We start from the raw sequence: 8312 nt of genomic DNA, 5'->3' as shown, positions 1-8312 counted from the left end.
GACTTTCATGAATGCCGCTGACAAATATACAAAGAGCACTTACTAAAAACACAAAAATGTAGACAAAGGTATAAATGGGCAGTTCCCAGAACAGCCCGCCTGTCTTGGTTCTCTGGAGTTGTTGTAACAAAAATACCACAAGTGGTGGCTGTAACAACCAGAAATGTATTTTCTCACAATTTAGGAGACAGAACTGCAAATTCAGAGCACCAGCTCCGGAGGGGGGAAGCTGTCCCTCTCATGGCTCTGGAGGCAGGGCCTTGTCTCTTCCCCTTCCGCTTCCTTGTTCCTCAGAGATCTCTGTGTGGCTTGGCATCTCTCTTAATCTATCTCTGCTGCTTTCAGTGGCTTGTTTAATCTCTTTCATCTCTCAAAAGAGATTGAATGAAGACACACCCCACACGAGTCTAACCAGAGCGACATAAGAAAGGCAACTCAGTCACAAATGAGATTATAACCACAGACACAGAAGTGAGGGATTACAATCCATATTTGTTGGGGGGGTGGAAACACAATTCAATGTGTAACACCATGCAAACCACCGTTGTTATGCTGTTGTTACTAGTCATCACATCTGTTCTGACTTATACATATAACAACCCTGCATAGGGCTTCCGAGGCTGTAAATCTTTGTGGGAACAGAAAGTCTCGTCTTTCTCCTGCGGAGCAGCTGGTGGGCTCTAACTGTTGACGTTGTGGTTCACAATCCAGTGCTTATCCCAGTGGTGATGGTGGTGATGGTATGCCATTGAGTTGGTTCTAACTCATAGCAAGCCTGTAAATCTTTACAGGAGCAGAAAGCCTCATCTTTCTCTCATAGTTGTTGTTGTTAAGTGACGTCGAGTCGATTCCAACCCATAGCGACCCTGTATAGGGTTTCCAAGGAGCAGCTGGTGAGCCTGAACCACCAACCTTGCAGTTCAAACGACTTTGCAGTCTGATGCATTAGCCCACAGTGCCACATGACTGGTAAATTCGAACTGCCAACCTTGTGGCTATCAGCCCAGCTCATAATCCACAATACTACCAGGGCTGTCTCCTACAGAGCCACAAAAGTTACAAGTTTCACATAACCGACTGACAAACAAAAAAGTCCAACAATAGACTGTTTTTTGCAATCACCATCCATCTGCCAATTTGTCGTACGTACTGGGATGGCTTATGTGCTGCTATCATACTGGAAGTTCATTTCAAATACCAGCAGGGTCACCCATGGGGGACAGGTCTCAACAGAACGTCCAGGCTAAGACAGACTAGAAAGGAAGGTCTGAAGACCCACTTCTAAAAATTAACCAATGAAAATCCTATGGCTAACCAATCCTATGCTGTCCGACACAGTGCTGGGAGAAAAGCCTCAGAGGTGGAAGGCACTCCAAGGACCGCTCCCTCAGGATCATTGGCTCAGCATCACACGCTACCTCTTGAAATGGTTAAACATGAACCATTTCCTTTTGGTACAGTGACTCTGTGTATTCCTTCCATCTTTTCCTGATGCTTTCTGCATCATTCAATAATTTGCCCAGAGAATCTTTCAATAACCAAAATCGAGCCTTGAATTTTTTCTTCAGTTCCCCCAGCTTGAGAAATGCTGAGCGTGTTCTTCCCTTTTGGTTTTCTGATTCCAGATCTTTGCACATTTTGTTGTAATATTTGGCTTTAATTGATCTTTGAAATTTTCTGTTCAGTTCTTGTACCTCCTCATTTCTTCCATTTGCTTTAGCATCTCTACGCTGGAGAGCACGTTTCAGTGTCTCTTCTGACATCCATTTTGACCTTTTCCTTCTTTCTTGTCTTCTCAATGACTTTTTGCTTTCTTCGTGTATGGAGTGAGGTTGGCCCAGGATCGGGCAGTGTTTCGTTCTGCTGTGGGTCAGTACCGACTCAATGGCACCTAACAACAACAACCACAAGAAGGACCACAGCAGTCATGGAGATGGTGCCTGGCTGTGGTACCCAGAATCCACTGGAGAACAACCAACACCATTGTAAGAACTCAGGGGAAAGAGAGCCTCACACTTCTGGTAAAAGTGTGAATTGCTACAGACTTCCTTTGGAAAGCAACTAGAAATGTTGATGAAAATCAGCATTATAGATATCCGTTATTCCAGCAAAGCCACTCCTGAGAGAATCTAGCCCTAAACACACAAGTACTGGCATTTAAAGATATAGCAACAAAGAGGTTGTTGTAATGCTGTTTGCAGCATAAATAAATGGGAAGCAAAGTGAATTCCCATCAGTGGAAGAATATGACATTCATTGTCCACCTCCCAGTCATTTAAAGGAATGGGTTAGCATTATAGGAAAAGTACAGTCCTCGGATCTTAGGCTTGTCTGTAATTGAAAGGTGGATTTTACAAAGCAGGGGTCTTCCTGTCCTTGGTCCCATAGGTCTACTTGTTTGATGGGAATTGATTGTGACTGATTTGGGGAGTCAGAACCATGCTTTCAAAGTCAAGTTTTGGAGACAAGTCCTTATGATTATGTTATTGTTGTTATGTGCTGTGGAGTCGGTTCTGACTCATAGCGACCCTGTACAGGGTTTCCGAGGCTGTAAATCTTTACAGGAGCAGAAAGCCTCATCTTTCTCCTGTGGAATGGCTGGTAGTTTTGAACTGCTGACCATGAGATTGGCAGCCCGATTCGTAACCACTTTGACTGTTAGAACATTATAAAAACCCCTTATTGTCCCATCAATAGTTGTGCCTGGTACCTTGATTTATTTGTTCTCAGAAAGGTTTTGCTGTACCTGGAATTAACAGTCATCAATTTTTAGTTTACACTGAACAGCATGGAGAAAGTATTCTAGGGGTATTTACTGAGATCATTAATGTGAATTATCTGGAGACCTGTGTGAAGTGGGAGAGGAGAGGGACAAGGAGTATGATAAACTGAAGTGGAAAAGAAAAGAAAACTGCATGAAAAACTTAAGAAAAACTATGTACATTTACTCATTCCAACAAAATTGTGTGTGGGTTTCTAAGTAAAGAAATTCTTAGTGGTTAATGAGACAAAATAAAAGATTATTCAGACATTCAATGTAAAATGTCAGGTTGAAGGTATTCATACATTTAAAAATAAATATTTCACACTGTGTAACCAAAAATAGCAATTTTAATAATAATAATAGTAATTCAATACAATTTCAGCACTGGACTGCTAACTGTGAGGTCAGTGGTTCAAACCCACCAGCCGCTCCTTGGAAACCCTATACAGGGTCACTATGAGTGGAAACCTCCTTGATGCCACTTAACAACCACCACTTGTGACGACACTAACCTCTGCCTGCTCTACCCCCAACCCTCACAGGTATCCCTAGCACCCAAGTTGTGGTCCCTAAAGCTTTTCTCCTACATGACCTTCTGGAGAGTACTTGATGCTGGAAAAATCCACACCAAGTCTGGAACATTCTATTGTTTCCAGAAAACAACTGTGAGGGACAATGAATAAAGGACTGGTGAGCTAGTTGAGTAACTGGAACAAGTTAAGTCTGTGAAAGACCAGATGTTCAGAATGATACACAAAAGAGAAAAAATAGTGAAGAGTACAAAAAAGTAATACAAATAAATTAATAAAAGAGAGTGTTTGACATCGACATCTGAGCCATGTGAGGAAAGGCAGACGCAGGGCATAGAGGGACCATGACGAAGCTAGCGCAGTGGCGGTCGGGCTGGCCCTCCTTGGGTCCACCTGGGCGGCTCTGACCATGGACCCCACCCTAGGCCTGGAGCTGCCTTTGACCTGCTGGAAGGTCCTATGGCCATTTCCTGCGTATTTGTTAGTGACTGTTGGATGCTTTGCCCTGGACCACGTGGGCACATTTCATGACCGCAAGGACGCCACCTTGGAGCTGCAGACCCAGATCCAGGAGGCCTGGGCTTATTTGGTCTGAAAGGGCCTGCGCTTCTAAAGTCCTCCCCCATTCCTACCTGGGCAGCTGTCCCTCCCAGCCCCCATTAATGAGCAATTTCATTTTGGATGTTGTTCAGTTTGAATGTGGAGTCTGTGATTAGGGATGCACACCTGTGGTGGAGAAGCGAGAGGTTCCAGCTTCCTGAGATCATATCAGCCTTTATTTGTACATCCTGCTGGCATCCCCCTGTTTTGGACTGAAGGAAGCAAAGATCTCAGAAGCTCTCAGAATGATAATGTCATTCCACTTTCCTGGTCTTTTCAACCCCATCAGAAATTTCATCTTGCCTAACCTATATTCTCTTCAATAAAAGCCAAACTCAAAAAAAAAAAAGAGGGCCTGTTTAATTCACCATTGAGTTTGAATATAAAGGGAGGTTAATATATGATAGGAGTCCCAGTTAAAGCATCAGACTGCAAAGCCGTTTGAACTGCAAGGTTGGTGGTTCAAGCTCACCAGCTGCTCCTTGGAAACCCTTACAGGGTCGCTTTGGGTCCGAATTAACTCGATGGCACTCAACAACAACAACAACAACATATGGTATGTATTGTGCTTCTTCTATTAAGGATATGCCTGTAAGGATATATATAGTTATATATTTGTCTCTGTGTCAAAAGGAAAGAGTAAAAACAATGCACTGAAAGGCAGTAAAATAGTCCCAGGAAAAGTAGGGACCAAGGGATGACTAGGTAGAGCACAGGACATTTCTAGGGTAGTGAGGCAATTTTGTATGATATTGTGATGGTGAACACACTGCCTTATGTTTGTGTCAAAACTCACAGCACAGTGAACTCTGATGCAAACTAAGTTGTTGTTAGGTGCCACAGAGTCAGTACTGACTCATCGCAACCTTGTGAGTTTCACACAACAGAACGAAACACCGTCCGGTCCTGCACCAACCTCTCGATGGTTACTATGTTTGAGCCCATTGCTGCTGCCACTGTGCCAGTCTATCTCGTTGGGGGTCTTCATGGATGTTTAAAGGTGTTTTCTCCTCATTTTGAGTTGTGCTTCGTCAGCAAGTGAAGGTCCTGAAAGCTTGACTCCATTCGCGTCATCACAATCAACTCTCCTTTGAGGAGGCAGTTCCTCCCCAGTCCTATTTGTGTGTCTTCCAGCCTGAGAGATTCATCTTCCAGCTCTGTATCTGATAATATTCTGGTGCTGACAGCGTTCCACTGCTATTCATAAGGTTTTCAGTGACTAAATATTAAAAAGTAGTCTGTCGCTCCTTCTTCCTAGTCTGTCTTAGTCTGGAAGCTCAGTTGAAACCTGTCCACCATGGGTGACCCTGCTTTTATTTAAAATGTCGGCGGTGTAGCTTCCAGAACCACAGCAACACACAAGCCACCACACTACAACAAAATGACAGACAAGTGATGTCAACTGTAAGTTTTAGTAAATAATAATGTATCAATAGCACATGAAAACAAGACATTAATAATAGGGGAAATTATGCAGAAGGAAGAGGGGATAAATAGGGACTCTATTTTCTGCACCATTTTTCTGTAAACCTCAAACTGCTCTACAAAAAATGAAGTCTAGTTTTAAAAATTGTAAGGACCAGATCATGAAGAAGAAAGATGGATGGATCCCATTAAAATCCAAAACCTCAAACCCATTGTTGTCAAATTATTTCCAACTAATGGGAACCCCAGGTGTTATAGAGTAGAGCCAAGCTCCGTAAGGCTTTTGCTATAACCTTTAATAGAAGCAGATCACCAAGCATTTTGCTCATGGTACCGCTGGGTGGGTTCAAACCACCAACCTTTACTGTTAGTAATTGAGAGCAAATGGGTTTTGTACCACCCAGGGACCTATGAGCCCCAGTGCTTACAGAAAATAACCACGTGGTTTAGGGGTCACCAGTGGGCTCCCAGATGATAAATGAGCCACATGGCCCAAAAGAGGGAGGTTAATTACAAAGACTCTACAAGTGGACACTTCCTGATGATCATATGAAATATAAGCACAGGATTGCTAACCACAAGGTGGGTGATTCAAACCCACCAGCCACTCCTTGGAAACCCGATACGTGATTGTTATGCATTGGAACTGACTCAGTGGCACTTACCAACATCGACTACATTTGAGTCAGGAAATACCTCCTTTATCTGGTTTGGCACAGTTGAATGAATGACCCATGACAAAATTTAGAAAATGGTACCGAAAAGGTGAAGTTTAAAGAACTTGTAAAATAAATCAACATTGAACAAGTTTCAAAGAATCCCCAGGAAAATTCTTTTGAAAAGTCAGGAGTTAACAATGTATAAAATGGAAGCTTATTTTGCAGAGGACATGAGCAGTTTTGAGGTACGTTAAAATCTGACTCAGGGCCATGAAAAAAAAAAAAATTAAGAACAAGAAAATACTAAGTTGTTAAGAATTCTAAGAGACAAAGCAGGTATGTCGTAATGGCAGAAAATGAGGTATGTATGGCTAGCCATGCAAATTTAGGAAATATATACACTTAAGAAAGAACACAAGTTTCAAAACTTAAAATCTCTAGGACAAAGAGACTTATATTCCCTGATGCCTCAAAAAAGCACATCTTGTTGTTTTGTGCCATCGAGTTGGTACTAACTTACAGAGACCCTGTGTATGGCAAAATGAAACATTGCCCAGTCCTATTGTAACCTCACAACTGTTGTTACATTTGAACACAGTGTTGCCGCCACTGTATGAATCCATCTTGTTGGGGTCTTCTTCTTTTTCACTGGACTTGGCCTAATAATCAATTTCCAATTTAAATCTCCTTAGTACATGTGTCTCTAAAAATAATCAATTATTAAATTACACAGATCTCAATTAGTCTGTCTGTGTATGTGTGGCCTGTTACTTATGGTATCCAATTATTTGAGAGTGCAAAAGTATCAATCATATTAGCTTTGTAAATTGCTGTTAAAGTTTTAAAGAATGGAATTAATAATAATGTTTGAATACTCCAGGAAAATTGATTTTCAGAGACATTACTTTAATAAAATGAGCTATAAACAAAGTACCAATACTATATAGTCTCTATTCATAAGAATTCTAATCAAATAGAGAAGAATGTTCATTAGTCTTGGTACTTTGAGTACTAGAACCTCTTGGATATGAAAGAAACCTTCAAAGATCTGTTACATCAGTTTTCATTATGACTGCCAGAAAATAAATGAAACCCTGAAATGGCTTAACATAAACAGAGTCAGACCATCTAAGGACAGCCCATCAGGATGGGCATCTAAGGTGTCCCATTCACCTACTCTACCAAGTGTCAGGGATTTCATTTTGCTTGGATCCACAATAAATGTTCATGGAAGCAGCAATCAAGAAATCAAATTATGTATTACATTAGGCAAATCTGCTGCAGAAGACTTCTTTAAAGTGTTAAGGAGCAAAGATGTCAGTTTGAAGACTAAGGTGTACCCGACCCAAGCCATGGTATTTTCAATAACCTCTTATGCTTGTGAACATTGAATAATGAATAAGGAAGACCGTAGAAGAATTGATACATTTGAGTTATGGTGTTGGAGAAGAATATTGAAAATACCATGGTCTGCCAAAAGAACAAATCAATCTGTGTTGGAAGAAGTGCAGCCAGAATGCTCCTTAGAAACCAGGATGGCCAGACTTCATTCATCTCACACACTTCAGACATATTATCAGGAGGGACCAGTCCCTGGAGAAGGATATCATCTTTGGTAAAGTGGAGGATCAGCGATAAAAAGGAAGATCCCACAATGAGAGGAATTGGTACAATGGCGACAGCAATAGACTCAAGTAAACACCCGAGAGGCTGGCTCAGGACTGGACAGTGATTTGTCCTGTTGTGCTCAGGGTTGCTATGAGTCAGAGCACATAACTACAACAATAATTGCATGAGACCAGAAGATCTGCCCCTTACCAGGTCCTCTTGAAGGCCACAAATGGAGGCTATGTGTGGGCCCAAAAGCATGGGCTTCCTTGCTCAAAGGCTAATTACTATAGATGATGAATGTTCAAATGATCAGAGGCAAATAATGATGTGAATCCCACCTGCTCTAGTTCAACCTATGTCACGGCCAGTTATGAACCTAACTTGGAACTGTGCTTGGAGGCATCTCCTTTCTCTCATTCCTTTTTTGCTCTGATTACGACTCTAGGGATTCAGGAAGGTGTGCTGAGGAGAGCCGGTGAGAGTTAGCCCCACAGCAATTCCAAATTCTAGAACCTGAAATTAAGAGATCTGGGATACTAACCAGCACTTGGTTCTAGAGGAGGCTGGAGATGCTACCAGAAGTCCTACTAGGACTACAGTGGTGAGCACCCATCCAACTAGATGCTTGTGTTCATTTCTCAAACCACTTTTCCATCTGTCACCTCAGTGAATCCTTGTGGTAGGCCTGGGGGACTCACACAACGGAACGACTTGTCCAACATC

General features: G+C 42.1%; 1 pseudogene; it reads left to right on the top strand.

Moving 5' to 3' along the window:
• Positions 1-3638: 3638 nt before the first annotated feature.
• On the top strand, positions 3639-3907 carry LOC102820529 (annotated as a pseudogene).
• Positions 3908-8312: the final 4405 nt, after the last annotated feature.

The sequence above is a fragment of the Chrysochloris asiatica genome, unplaced genomic scaffold (genome assembly GCF_000296735.1).
Source record: "Chrysochloris asiatica unplaced genomic scaffold, ChrAsi1.0 scaffold00076, whole genome shotgun sequence".
NCBI classification, from domain to species: Eukaryota; Metazoa; Chordata; class Mammalia; order Afrosoricida; family Chrysochloridae; genus Chrysochloris; species Chrysochloris asiatica.
This window is presented reverse-complemented; position numbering and strand designations above follow the sequence as displayed.